The sequence below is a fragment of the Heliangelus exortis genome, chromosome 3 (assembly GCF_036169615.1).
Source record: "Heliangelus exortis chromosome 3, bHelExo1.hap1, whole genome shotgun sequence".
NCBI lineage: Eukaryota > Metazoa > Chordata > Aves > Apodiformes > Trochilidae > Heliangelus > Heliangelus exortis.
In genome coordinates this window covers 63,916,716-63,932,102 of record NC_092424.1, presented here as the reverse complement: position 1 = coordinate 63,932,102, position 15,387 = coordinate 63,916,716, and the positions used below count along the sequence as shown (strand labels likewise).

The following is a 15,387-nucleotide window of genomic DNA, read 5'->3' as shown; positions in this document are numbered from 1 at the left end:
TTTCTTAGAATATCTGGTGTAAATGGCAAACCTCAGTGCAGGTTCACTTGTCATGTAGCTATGACTGGATCTAGGGAAATGGCTGGAAAAGGCTCAGATAAATACGTATTGCCTGTAGTGAGATTTTCTAAACACTTTCAAGGGATTTCAAAATAGATAGTCTAGACTCCCTCATGGTACAATGTAGAAAAACAAAGTTAAAAATCAATGCCTAAAATTTTAAAAAGCTTTCAGAGCCAGTTTGGAATAATATTGTTATGCATCCAGCTGCAGGGAACGTGCTGGTGCCTCCGAGATGCCAGATGTTACCTTTTGTGTTCCCACTGAAACACAATAATTAAGACAGAGAACTTGCAGTATTCTTCACAGAGAAACATTTTAAGAGGAAAAATGCAAAGCCTGATGATTTCAGGATCATTGGGTTTTGTTTGGGTTTTTTTTTTTTTTGTTGCTTTTTTTTTTCAGGCTCATGCGTGGTCATGTCCCAGAGGCCAGAAGCCTTAGGACAGCCGAATGCAGCTGCACAGCAGCCTCTCCCTTTGCGGCACATTAAAGCTTTCAGCCAAAAAGGGTCACAGATGGCTACAGCCAGGTGCCAAATTTTTTTGCATTGTTTTCACAGCAGAACTTGTCTGGCACGAGCTGCCTGCGCAGGGCAGGAATGGGAGGATGTCCTGTGTCATTTTGCTGGGACTGTCATTTTGAGGGACTGCAGAAAAAACAGAACAAAACAAAACATGTAACATGAAGAACGGAAGGTAAAATGACCAAAGCTGAATTTTTTCCCGCTATTTTTGGGTGGCCAGGCACAGGGACCTGCCTTCCTCCTCGCCTCCATCAGCTTGCAGAGCCACAGCTCTGCTCCCTAGGAGGGACACGGGGCGCTGTCCAGGGGGACACGGACGAGGGGCCATGTCCCTCCAAACTCGTAGGATGTGTGTGTGGGGGGTGTCCTCCTCCAGGTCCCCTCTCCCGGCCGCAGAGCCAAGCTAAAGGGCACCAATCCGGACCGCTCCAAACTCCCTGATTTTCGAGATGTCTGTCCCACGCCAGCGCCGAGGCTCGGATTATCCCGCCCCCTCCAGGCTCGGCATCTCCTCGGAGGTTCCCCGCTGCGGCCGCCTCATGTGCTCCGGGGGCGGCTCCTGCCCGGCCCCCCCCCCCCCCGCTCCTCTCCCTGCCGGGCCGGGGAGGCGGTTCGGCCGCAGGGCGGGCACGGTAAGCGCAGCCTCCCCGCCGCGGCCGCGGAGCGGGCCCGGGGCACAGACCCAGCACCGGGTGGGTGAGTGCGGCGGCGGGCGGGGAGCGAGGGGGCGGCGGGGCAAGCGGGAGGGTCGGGCGGAGGGGTTTGAGGTCCCGCTGCCGTCCCCGCCCGGGTGTGTCTCGGTCACCCGTCCCCGGTACCGGCAGGGGACATCCCTTGGGGGGCCGCCAGCCCTGCTCTCCAAACCGAGTGTTCCCGGCTGGCCCAGCCCCGGAGGAGCGGAGTGTCCAGGTAAGGTGTTTCGGGGGTTTTGCGTCCGCTGGCTTCGGGCACCGCTCCGAGCGGCATCTTCGCTCCTGGGGAAGGGGACGGGGAGAGGTTACAGAAGGTGACAGGCAGCCCGGGGGCTGGGGGGTGAGGATGCTCCTGGCTGTGGACGTGTGGTCCCTGTTGTCCCACCGTGTCCCAGGTGTTCGGCGTGACCGTGGGTAAGTCACGGATAATAATATGCCTGTGCTGCCCTGCCCTAGGTGCTGCCCTGCCCTAGGTGCTGCCGCACGACTGACGGACCGAGTTTAATGTTTATTAAGGTTAGGCATTAACCTTTAGTAACTGCTCAGGAGAACCGATAAGAGGTGTCATAAATAGACTGCCTAACGACTTTCTTTTTTTTTTCTTTTTTCTTTTTTTTTTTTTTTTTTTTTCTTTTTTTTTTTCTTTTTTTTTTTCTTTTTTTTTTTCTTTTTTCCTGAAATTATGTTTGTATGGTCACATTAATCAGTGGTAAGAACGTAGGAAAATAGAGAGTAAAATAGTATTTGTTTACATAGCAGCATTGCTGAGTTATATTAAAATGTACTTCTGAGAAGTCACCTTTGTGCATGAAGTCCATAATTAAAGTTTCATGGACAAGATAATGAACAAGTGACATGCAGTTTTTTTCTGCAAAAGATGATCATAGAAAATCGGTTACAATGCATCACTGACTTTCATCTGTCTGTGATTGCAAGGAATGTCTTTGTACTTTCATCACTCACAAGGCAGGAATTCCTCATTCTGATTGCAACAAAATGTTGGCACCAAGAGAATTTTTCTTAATTCAGTTATGGTGGATGCTCCTCTGCATTTGTTAAAAGTTGTTTGTGGACTCTGAAGAGCAGGCAAGTGGTTTTAGCAAAGGAAGAAGTAAAAAAGTATTTAAAATGTTCTTGAAGCAATAGATAAAATGATCTACAGCATGCTGTTTGTATGCTTGGTACAGATACACTCAATTCTTAAAGATCTGAACTTTGAAAAGTAATGAGATTTCGGTCATTCCTTGAATGACCACGAAAATCCTTGCTGAATTTGGGGTCATCGTGTTTAGGAATTACGAGTGTGAAAATATGTATAGGGCATGTTTACTTAGACAGTATAACTTCATCACCTTTTGTAGCTAGCAAAAAACAGTTTGGATGAAATATTTGATCAGAACAGAGACTTTGAAAACAGCTGAAAGAAAGACCACGACACTTTGTTTATGTTTCCTCACTGAAGAAGTCATGGGGATGAGAATGGTCTGGGGTTGGTTTGGTTTTTTTCTTCTTCAATTCTTAACATGCCCTTTGAAATTATTAACTTGAATGTTTGTGTTATGATGTTTGTGAAACATTACATTGTGGCTGATAAAAACTGCTTACGTGAAAGTAAGAAACGGAAACTTCACTAGAAATACCCAAATCGTTTTTAAAAGCAATCACTTTACTGTGCCATTTAGAGTGATAGCTTAATTCTGTAGATTGTTTTTCAAATACACCCTGATGGAACAGAGACCAGTCCACTTGATTTTGCCTTAGACTTTTCATGAACGTAACACATTTAAGTAAAATAGAATAGCATTCATCAGCATGCTATAAAAATACACATGAGCTTGAAATCATGGTAAATTTAAGAAAATACTGATTCAAATCATGAAATGCAGAGAGAGAAATTCAGACAGGTTATGTTATTAATCTGTCTGGAAGAGCAAAATTGTTTCTTTGTGTCTATTTATTGATCTGTCCTGTTCAAATATTTTCAGTTAATGTAACAACAAGTGTTTGTAATGAACCATTCAGAATGCACCTGAGTCTGTTGAATTCTAAAACCTGGGATGAAATTTGTGAGGAGCTGTATGTGTAGTTTTCCCCATCAGCTAAGGATCACTCTTGTGGGAGACTGTGTGTTCCCTGAACTCCTGCAGGGCTTTCTGCAGAACTTTGTTGATTTCACCTTTTGGTGAGGATGTTCCAGGACCTTGCTCATTTCTCTGGGCATGGCTCACTTTTATCTGGCTTTGAGGGAACTTGCTGTGCTCTCGATGGCCAAAGAGCCTTAATTCACTTCAACCTCCCTACCCTGCTCCTTGTTCTTTCAGTTTTGTGAGCAGTTAAACAGTGTGGGGTTTAGGATTGATGGCTTGATTTGTTCCACTCAGACATCCAGACTGGCCACTCAGACCCATGGGATCACCACCAGCACTGCAAGGGGAGAATTACAAAAATAAATCCAAGTGATCTTGTCTGTTAGAAGTATTTGGACAGTCAAACATCTGTGTTAGAATGGATTAAGATTCTGGCGTTTACATTTTTACAAGGGGATCATCCGGATTTTCATTGCAGCCTAGGAGTAAGGCTTAGCAGAAATCCTAGAAAGTCAGGAATGATGATCTGTTGGTGAAAAGCTCCCAAATCTGGCTTTTCTTACTTGAAAAATTGTCTTCTGTACTTGACTTAATAATTCAGGTTTTAGAAGTTTTTTCCTTTTGAGATTTCTGGGTTTTATTTCTTTCCTTCTCTCCTGACTATATTCTTTTCAACCTGCTTTCCTATGGGGATGAAGCTAAAATAATAATAATGCTGTCTGACTGATTGCCCCAGAGTAATTTTTATTTTTTTTTTTTTTTTACCCCTGGGGATCAACTTCAACCAATATAAGAAGAAGAGTAGAGATTTCAAAGTGATGAAATTCATACAAACCTCAAGACTGCTGGTGACCAGGGAGATGAGAGATGATGTTGATGCCCCTGCTGAGGGAAGAGCTGTAGAAAACATTCAGCTTATTAGACATCAGAATTTTTTTTTTTGGGGTGCTCCATGGGATGCTGAGCTTCATATCTTCTGCTGTTCAAGGGTTGGTGATGATATTTTTTAATTTCTCTGTTCTTTGGGAGTGCACAGTCTTGGAAGTTTTGATCATGCATCTTCTCCATAGTGCACTAAAAATAAGCTCTGTCTGAGATGATTTTGGTAAGGTGATATATATGGATGCTTGTGTTCCTAAACTTTGTAAACTGACCTGTTGCTTCCTAGCCCATAATTTAGTACTTGTAGATACAGTGGTGAAGTAATTCCCTTCTGTTATCTTGACTCAGTACAAATACCTGATTACTGTGGTCACAGTAAAACCTACTTTCTTCCTCAGTCAGTATCTCTGAATTGCTTACAAGCTTTTGATGAGACTTTAATTTGCCCCCTACTGCTACTAGTGTCTCTCCTGGTTATGGCAGCATCCAAAAGTCCTCTTTTGCTTTCTCTGGGATGCTGTTGCACTCTCCCCATATCATGAAAGGAGAAGACTAACAGAGAAATGTGAAAAGGTATTCTGAGTTTATCTAGCAAGACCTGATGCTTTTATTAAGTTCTAAGTGGTGGTTATAGTTCTGATTATTTGTTCCATTACATGATTGAGGTTAAGATCTGTATGGGTAATTGCCCACTTGCTCCTTCCTTGTGTTTCCAACATAATTACCATCGTGAGGCTTCCTTTCTTCTGTCTTTCATTATCTCCCTAAAAAATTGCTTCAGGTGTTTTGATTTTTTTAGAAAGCTTAAATAGTATAGTAACTTGATTGCTAGGGACTTTTTTCCTGTTGTAGAAATTATAAACACTGGACTTGCTGTCTGGGCATGAATGTATGTACATAAATGAAACCAATTTAATAAAGTGCCTAGTGGATAATGTTAATTTCTTTTAAAATATTCATCTGCATTCAAGCTGCACTAAGTTCTCCTTCACATCTTCATGAAATCATTTATATATTATTAAAGCCTTCATTCTGTGCTAAAGGGAGGGTGCTGTGCTGATACTGCCATTACATATGACTTTATTCTCCCAGTTTATATTATCTAGAAGAGGAACAAGGAGCACAAAAACATCTTTTTCCTTGGGACTGAGCATATATGCTCACGTAACATTTTGCCATCTTGCACTTCGATGGAGCCAAGCACCCACCTTCCTTGCCACATGGACCTGTCCCCTCCTGGCAGCCTCACACGCTCTCCCTGTGTCCTGGGGAGATGCCACCAGGCAGGCTGGGTTGGGTGCCTCCCAGATGGGTGACGAGGCAACTCCCACAGCAGTTTCTCACCCCTCACCAGCAGTTGCATGGCTTCCAGACATGCAGGATTTCTGGAAGCATATGTAGGTGCTACCCAGTCTGTTTTGGTGAGGATCCATCCAAGGGATCTTAAAACCCTGCCAGCAGAAGTGTTGTAACATGAGCCACTGTAGTAGATGGGCTACGGGTGTGCAAAGCTCTGCCCTGTGAGGACAGTGACATCCTGCAGTGACATCTTGCAGTGACATCCTGCAGAGAGGGGAGCATGGCCCCTGCCTGGAGGCTGGGAGGTGGTGGGCTGGGATGGGAATGCCAGCAGTGGGGCTGACAGCAGGAGCCCTAAATGTGGTTCTCTTGTGACCAAGGCAGCATGTCTGACTACAGCCTAAAAACCCAGTGTCAGTGAAGAGAGATGTTGATTTTAGCAGCTGTCTCAGGCTCACACTACACCAGGGAAGAGGTGAACCTGGAGCAGCCCTGGGTATGGAGCTGTGCTGGCTGCCCCCAGGCTGAGGCGTTGGAGAAGGAGTGTTCAGCTGGCTTGCCAGAGCACAGTAAGCACTGAATATACATGGCAGAAGTTTTTCTGTATGTGCTTGCTTTGGTAGGTAGCACACATCTGTCTGCCCCAAAGGCAGGGGCAGTTCTATGCTAAGTTGTCTTGCAAAGATGCAGCTCTTCATTAGAAAGTTTCCATTTTGGTGTGGTGGCCTTAAGAGAAGGAACTGCAGATCAGGAAGCACTTCTTGTTTTTTAGTTCTTTAATCCAGATTAGGTGTTTTTTTCTGCAGATGTAGTGGTACCAAGACGTTATTTTCCACTCTGTTGGCTTTCCCCATCCTGTCAACATATTGCATCCGACAAAAAAGGGTGAACTGGGTTTGTAGTACACAGTACTGTTTATGTTTGTGGATCCGAACACCTGCTGAAACAGAACAGGGATAATGATTTATGCTGCTTTTCAGCCTTCATGGGCAAATGGGATGCCTTTTATTTTAGCCTTTTTCAATTACCTTTGAAACCAGATTACAAAATTTTGTGGGGAACCCAGAATTTTGTCTATAGGCTCCTGAGTAACTTAAAACTGTGTGTTCAGTAATGCATCTGCAGAGCTGTTGAAATGTCCTTGTCAGATGTGCCATGTTCAACACCCCTTGGGTATGGTTCCTCCTCTGCAATGAAAATCTCTTCTTCAGCCATCCCTGTATTAGATCAACATCGTGCAACACTCTTTGCCTATAGGGAAGCCAGCAGGTCAATAAAACCAAGTATTGAAGAGAACAGCACTGGAGCATGTGAGACAGTTCTGCAAGACAAACCCAAATGCCTTCAGATCTCTGTTTGATGTTAGTGATTATTATTCCTAGCTGGCTCATTGAAGGATGATGCCACCAGGATACTCTTCCCAGTATTCTGAGTTAGTTGAATAAGAATGGTTGGCAGTACCAAAGAAAACAAACCAAAAATGAAAACAAATAATGAGGGAGGGAGGAAGTTTCGGATTGTATGCCCAGAACCTTTAATAGTGCTACTTAATACTTTCAGGACAGTATTTCATTAAAGCATGTATATTTTCCCCACAACATAGGAAACATCGTGGAGTTATCCTATATGCTAGGGAGTATTTATGTGGAAACCCTGTGGCTCTGCATGTATTTATGTACACTGCAGAAAACACCTGGCAGTGTGGCATGTCATGATCTCTGTATGATGTCTTGTGACTAAGGCTGAAATACCAGACAGGCATTAATAAAATGATCACACGTCTTCTGTCCTGATGATGTATTCCCTTTTGCTCGGGCTTGATGTTTCCTTTGAGTTTTGTTTTGCCTAGTTTTGAATCTTGTGTCATTTTTATCCCTTAACTGAGTACCTCACCAATCCATATTTATGATTTCTTAATTACAAAGTATCTTGCTTTTGTTCCGTCAGAAGCAGAAGTGTTGGCAGCTGTTAGGCATTTCATACTAGCTAATAAAAGTGCTCTGTGACATATCACTGTGTGATGCCAAAGAGATTGAGTTTACACCCTCCCTCTGCCTCATCAAAAATAGCTTTAATTCTTGGGCAATACGTGGTGTGCTTTGTTCTTAAGTAATTCATATCTACAAAGTTGGATCCTACAGCCCTCAATTAAGGGAGTTTCCATTAAACAGTGTTGGAAAGATTTGTCCTGTTAGTATTTATACGCGGAACCAATAAGGTCTCTTCTGTCTGGTGTGGGCAGGGTTTGGTTACTTAAGAGGACTGAAGGAAGCAGAAGACAGGAAGACTGGAGTCTAGAAATTCTGTTTCTTGAGCAGACAAGCAGTTCTGAAAATAGTATTTGAAATATAACCAGAATTTCCCACATGGTACCATGCAGAAAGATGTGGTTTGCCTACTACTTGAAGTATAACTATATTTCTCAGGGCTTAGCCAGTGGTGAGTAGCATTGTTAGATTTGGCAAGTGTGACAAAGCAGTAAAGCACTTCATCCTAATTTAAATCCAGAGTATGAAGGGAATTCTGGAGCTTTGCTGCTGCTGTATGAATGAAGAGTTGGAGGATTTGCTTTATAAATTGCCCTGCAAAAATGGGAGGTCATCCTGGAACTGCTCTGTTTCTGTTGCCATTTCCTCCACAGAAGGGATGAGATGATGCTCTTACAGAGACAACTTGTAAAGATGAGACCCTGGTTTAGCTGTAATCCTGCCTGTAGCAGAGCTGGGCGTGGACACAGGAACATGAGTCCACTGCTGATGTAGGGTCAGATGGTGCTGTGAAGTTGACGAGAACCTTCAGTGTGATTCCCCTTGGTCTGTTTCCAAGTAAAAATAAAGTATACTTCCCTTTAGTGAAAAAGATGTTTTCTAAAGTGTCACGAGCAAAGCAGTCATATCTGGAGCAGTCGCTCCATGAAGGGCTGAGGGATGGGGCTGCCTCACCCTGGGAAGAGACAGCCTCGGGGAGGTTGCAACCCCCATACTTGTTGAGGAGCCAGAGAGACAAGGGGCATTGGAAGAGCCAAGCAAAAGAGGGAGAGATGGGACCTAAGGAGAAGGCTTTTCCTGTGGATCCAGTGCAGGCAGAGGCACAGGCTCTCCAGGGGGCTGTGCTGACTCCATCCAGGCAGTTTCCAGCTCCCTCTGGGGAGTTCCCATCCGGGATGAGGCAGAGCCCTGAGCAGCCCGGTCTGAGCTCATTGCTGAGCCTGCTGGAGCAGGGCTGGAACAGGGACCTCCCGAGCTCCTGTCCTGCCTGAGCTGTCTGCGACCTGTCATCCCAAATTCAAGATGTTACTGTGAATTTGTGATTACTGTTTATGCATTAAAAATGTAAAGAGAAAGAAGGACTCCTCTGTCCCAGGTTAAAAGAAGGCCAGTGACAGTACCTTTAGTAAGAAATAACAAGCAGCTGCTTCCAACAGCATAGCTGTATGCAATCTCTGCCATAAATATCTTGCTAATATAATCTGTCTTCAATATGGCTAAATTAAATGAAGTAAAATAATTTGTAAGTGTGCAGCATGTGTTCTGCTTCAGGCTTCAAGCCTAATTCAGTTTACAGATGCTTTTGTTCACCTGGAAAAAAGCTTTCTCCGAGGCACCGTATAGTCCCATAAACATGCATGGATTTCTGTAAACATGTTTTCCTTAAGTGCTAACGTTGTATTTATGGTCTTTGTTCAAAAATGAAACTCTATCTGTATTGCTTTCTTGACTCCAAGCATCACGTGCAATGGTGTGATTTTGAGGTTTTAAGGAAAGGTCCTTCATTGGGAATGGGGTTCTAATATGTCTCACTTGTTTTTCTTCTTGGGAAGGTCAGATATTAGAAATCCTACACTGTTCTTCTGATGTTGTCTTTAAATGTGTTGTGAGCTGAGCTGGAGTGCAGTGAAACCTCATGATAATGAAGTCTCCAGAGAAGACAAACACGCACTGTGGGTTGCTTTTGTTTAACACAAAAATGTAAAAAGAAAAAAAAAGTAAAATAAAATATAAATTCTAAAATAGATGTAATCTGACTTGAACAAACAAAGAAAAACCTCCTCTCTGTGCTGTCAAAGCTGTTTTATAAGCAATGATTGAACATGTGTTCCCTGTATGGTATAAAAGAGTTTGCTTTAAAAGCCAGTGGTGCTTTCAACCACCTCCTCATTCTTCCCCATCAATACTCAGAAACCATCACGAAAAGTACTTGCTGTTTACGTCAGAGAGCTTAAAAAAGCTTAATAAAAGATGAGTGTGTGAGCATTGCAGGAATATTTGTTTTCTTTCTTCTTAAACTTACATTTGTTTGCTGGAAAATCTAGAATTGTGGAAGGAACTGAACTGAACAAAAATAAATCTCAGCCAATGACTAATGGAAACATCCTGTTACTGGTATGGTTGGAAGCTCTCCACTTGAACAGGAAAGGTGTATAGAATAAAGCAAGAGCACAATCCCTTTTGGAAGAAGACTCAAAAGGCAATGCTAGCTCTTTCTGTTCTGAATTTGTAGTTTTATCACTTAAGAGTTTGAAGAGAGTGGATACACTGTCCACGCACTTCCTTTGTTAATGGGCTAACACACTCATACATTCCCTCTCTCCTTCCAGATTATCATTACTTACAAGTAGCTGAAAGAAGCACTTCAAACTGTAAACAAGACAATTAGTTGCTCAAACAGATTTCCTAAAAGAGTGAGACTATTGTTTCTGTTCTAGCAAGTTTAGAAAGTAGAAGAAATAAATATTAATTCATGATACTAATGCATTTGCCTGTACTGACTATTAATATAATTCCAAATGGATTATCTGCTTGCTATAATCACATTTAAGTAGAGACAGTTTCTTGTTTTGAGTGAACTGTAACAACTCCTGCATCTTACCATGGAAATTGAATGTTATTACTGAAATTTAGCTATCTTAAATGGATTATAAGCAGACATTCAACTGTATATCCACTGTGTTAATTAAGTGACTGACTAACAAGCCCCCCTTTGTAGAGAGTTAAATAATGTCATTTAAAGAGAGAACAAAAAAATCTGGACACCATGTTAGAAAGAAGTAGTAATTGGTGAAGCATCTAAAGAGTGTAGAAAAAAGCTGAACAAATTTACCCAGCTGACCTACTTTGCAAGTCCACATGGAGTGGTATCTCCCTCTCGATTCTGACTACCAAAAAAAATCAATTAAAACATCACAAAATAATAACCTTAAAAGTTTCTTGTTCTCCAGACTTCTGCAAAACTGAGAACCTGAAGTTCTATTGCTTAAGATTAAATAAAGATTTATGCTTTGGAAGAACTGAATGGTGAGATTGGGAAATGGGCTTTTTTGAAAAAGGGATTTTTAAAGTATACTTAAATTGCTTGATCAGCTCTTATTGCAAATATTTGAACTATGTAAGTTTACTGAGAATGCCTTTTGAAAGTAAATGGTAATTTATTTATTTACATCTCTTTCTTGGCCTAATTTCTATACCTTTTCAGAATTTACAAAAAAGTGTGTAAGATTAGAGGTGAATCAAAGAAGATTAAAAAGGTCAATTTAAATTGTGGACGATGCAGCCCCTCCCCCTCACCATTCTACCCTCCATCCTCCCCCGATGCTGTTCCATTTGATTAAAGCCACTAAAAAGCTGAGATTTCTAGTCCAGACCTTTCTGTAGAGCTCCCATCCAGGGTAGGATTGAACTCATTTGTTTCAGTTCTATTCCTGGTTGAGAACTGGAGAAGAGAGATAACAGGCGGCATTGCCGTCCCTGAAGCGAAGGACATTTCCCATAATCTGTTTCCTCGTCAAGATTTTCCAGTGGCAGTATTTCAGAGAGGAGGAAAAGAGAAGCTGACAGCCCAAGGGAGTAACATTTGTTGTATAATTGGCAACGGATCAGTTAGTTGTGTCTGTGACAAGGGAGGCAGTCCAGCAGTTTAGGCTTAGAAAAGCAGGAGCCCATCAAAGGTGAGACGTCATTACCATTTGAAATTAAACTTTTCCCATAATGGGTATATTTTGTTCAGATGTCTTCCCAAGAGCTGGCAGGGAGATCTGGCTCCACTCCTCCCGTGCCAGTCTGAACTGCTTCAGCAGACAATGAGCCAATTTGACAGCTGAACAAACCATGTGCAGGGTAGGACCTACTTCTGATTTTCTGGTGTCTGTGTTGACCTCTCTTAGGGCCCTCCAATACTTAAAGGGGGCCTAAAACAGATGGGGACAATCTTTTTATCAGGGCATATAGTGATAGTACAAAGAGTAATGTTTTTTAACCAAAAGAGGGCAGATTTAGAATTGATGTAAGACATTTTTTACAGTGTGTGTGGTAATCTGGAACAGGTTGCCCAGATGGTGGTGGATGCCCCATCCCTGGAAACATTCAAGGTCAGGTTGGATGGGGCTCTGAGCAACCTGATTTAGTTGCCTATGGCAAGGGTGTTGGGATAGATTGCCCTTTAAAGGTCTCTTCCAACCCAAAGCATTCTATGATTCTATGTTTAGGTGCAAAGGCTGTGATGGGAGCACACATAGAGACATGCTCATTTGATAGAGACCATTTTAAAGCTTGATCTCATAAGGGACAATGTAGTTGTGTTCAAAGGCATGAGGATAGATGGCTCATGACTTAGATGGGATATGATGAGGGGAAAAATTCTCAGCCTCAGGCAACATAGGAGCTAGAAACTGTTAGGTGTTGTTGGAGCTGCATTTGCACAGTGTCACCACAGCCAGTACCTAACCTGGGAGCTGTTCTGAGTTTGTTCAGAGGAGTGAATCCTTGTGGGGGAAAAAACCCTGAAGCTGGGGAAGGAATATTACAACATGGCCATGTCTGGTATCAGTATGAGAATTTCAAAAATTGCTAAGAAAATAAGCATATGGACTGTATAAAAGGCACTCAGGTTTATTTTGAGTGAGGAACAGAGCAGACACTGTTCTCCATTTTAGCTCTCTTCAGAAGGCATCTTCACATGTTTTCCTGTAGGCTTGTGTCACTGAATTTAGGGAGGGAAGGAGGGAGAAGAGGAAAGGAAGCCGAAGAGATAGCAATGCTGGGATCTGACAGAGTAGCACCAGTTTGTTTGCAAATGGAAGCTTCAGTGGAGCTACAGTGATGTGTTATATTGCTAATTATGTTTCAGGGCAAAAGCTGCCCCTCAGGAGAAAAAGGCATTTCCATTAACAGCTCTGGAGTTGCAGATCCTAGGAGAAATTCCACCCTGCATGAATATGGTGCTCAGCAGTCATTGGTGAACTTTGAGATCTGAAATGATAAAAATAGAACTTAACTTGAGCAAAACATTCAACAAACAATTACTGAGACTTCAATTCGAAAGTTTATTTAAACCATGAACAAAATATCAGGGAAAAAACCCACTGCTAATTCTGTGGCATTTGCTTTTTGGAGGAAATTGCAACCTCATTTTCTAAATTAGAGGAACAAAAATAACAGTTAATTATTGTATTTTTTTTCCCTCGGCTCATGCTGCATTTGATAATAAATTGCCAGAAAATAGCTCATGGACTGTCTGTACTCATCTAGGGTGCTGGGTTTATGGGATGTTCACTTGAATGCCTTGGGACAAGCAGGTGCCTGTGGGAGGAGGCAGGGCTGGGGTGATGGGCCAGTTGGCAGCTTGGGAAACAAGGTCTGAGGAAAGGTTTTGAGGACTTCTTGCTGCATTCTGTTGGCTTTGGGGCTGTGCATGCACCATGGCTTTGACAATGGGCATCAGTGATCCTGGGCAGAGGAGTGGGATAACAGGCCGGGATAGTTTGGTTTTATAGCCAAAATGGGCAGGATGAATCTAATGAAGCATTACAAGTACTTTGCTAGTCTGCTGTGGAGGACGGTAACAGACTAAATGAATGTGCCTTGGTGACAGCAGTTAGATCCAATTGTCATATTTTTGGTACTTGTGACAGGTATTTTCCTTCTTCAAGGTAAAGAATACTTTGAATAGCCTTTGAAATCTTGGGTCTTCTCCTCCTTCATTAAAAATGAAAGGATGCTATGAAAGTACGAAAGCTGGAACATTTCCTTTAGTGGTAGGACTGGAAAGACTGCTCCATATTCAACAAGTTAATGCTGGACTGGTACTGATATTTGGGATTAATAGGGTTTATTAGAGTAACCTCATAGTATCTTAATTCCTCAGAAGAATAAAAGCATGCTGGTGGTTTTCCACTATTTTGTACTGTTTATGCAGTACTGAATTGTGAGGCTTCTCCTGTTTTGTTTATAAAAAATATCTTAATCTTTTCTCCACAATTCAGGGAGAGCTCTAACGTGACAGTGGACCAGTGCATCTCTAAAATCACAGAAGATACTGGTAATCAAATATGGAAATCTGTAGGAAAGGTCGTTTTAGTTATCAGATGCATCTGCCCTTTTCCCATCCACTGAGTTACTATTTTAATGGCTCTTGAGTGGCACAGATTTGCTACTAATCCTTGCTTTGAATCAGCAGGGCATATTCAGATAATGTGGGAATTGTACAGAGATTTAGATTGATGGATGGTTCAGATTAAAAAAACAAAACAAAAACCCACCAAATAAAACCCCAAGCAGATCAAAATAGCTTTTCTGCTCTACCACCACACTGATTGCTTCTAATTGAGAAATTAATTTAAACCTTTCTTTTTTATCTCTCACAACTGGATTTTGAAAAGGCATTTTGGCCATGTAACCCTGATTTTATTTGTTTGTGTTCATTTCTCTGGGATTCAGTAGTGATGGCAGCTCTCCAACTAATCCAGAATGAGCTTCAGCAAATCCCAGATGTTGATGCTTGGCACAGCAGTACTTCCCCGCAGCCTTGCAAGTACCTCCTTTTCCACATCCAAGGACATTGGGAAAGGGAGAAATGTCTGCAGATACTTGTTTGCTGCTTGTATTGTGTCACTTGGCATTCACACCTTTTCTTGAAAGACTGAGGAGTTTATGTTCTTCTAATGAGGCAAAGGAGCGACATACTCCACATCCAGTGGTGCCAAGCAGTTGATAATGCAAATTCATTGTTTGTGACAAGGTTTATGATCCAGAAACATTCTTTGTCCTGTGTGTAAAACATATTGCACAACACAAATGTTCTGCCATTGCTTTGACTTCACACTGTTTTTTCACTTGATTTGTTTTTCTCCGCAGTCACCAAACTACTTGACTTCCCTTGAACTGTTTCAGGTCACTTAGAAAGCAACCTGAAACCACACTTTACTAAATACAGCTTTCCTGGGTGTGTACATTCAGCATATTTTCTTGTTGCATGAAATTTTAGAAAGACTATCAGTATATCCTACTTTGATTTTTCTTTTTATAGTCATTTACAGTTTCAAATACAATTTCCACTTGAACTGACAAGGGACTCAGTGTGAGTTTGCATCCCATTGTCCTTTGACAAAGTCATTTTGTTTGTGTCAGTTTTTGATATCTGGTCTCATTTTTCAGTCTCTAATTCTGTGTTTGAAAGATCACAATTCAAGGAGGGCAGTTTATTTGTAGATTTTCCTTTATCTTAATCTAGATGTAATTTTCATATATCTATATTTACATATATATATATTATTATGTCAGGCAGCTCCCTGATGTGTTTGAAATGTACATCAAATGTTAGCATATGAAATGCAGTGAGCATGAAAACTGAATGGACAGTATAGGACCAGCTGAGCTAATAAGAATGTGTGGTAGGAAGAGCCTGGGCGTTATTCACAGCCCCTTGAGCAATGGTATTTGTAGCAGGGTAGCTCTTGTGTTTTTAACATACATGTTTTTAACATACATGATACATGCTGCTAAATATCTGCTGTTCCTTCTCCTTCACGCATCCCTCAGAATTGTTTGGAGAAGTAAGAGATCACTAA

General features: G+C 42.0%; 1 protein-coding gene across 4 annotated transcripts in view; it reads left to right on the top strand.

Annotated features, from left to right (window-relative positions):
- The first annotated feature begins 1,128 nt into the window (after positions 1-1,128).
- PKIB (cAMP-dependent protein kinase inhibitor beta) overlaps positions 1,129-15,387 on the top strand; it is a 52,059-nt gene continuing 37,800 nt past the window's right edge. For 2 of the 4 annotated variants that reach the window (XM_071741037.1, XM_071741039.1), the window contains exon 1: positions 1,129-1,282. The gene's annotated coding sequence lies outside the window, so the exon portion shown is untranslated. Of the gene's footprint in view, positions 1,283-1,348; positions 1,496-15,387 lie in introns of those variants that run through there. The other 2 variants (XM_071741038.1, XM_071741040.1) reach the window with 2 other exon arrangements.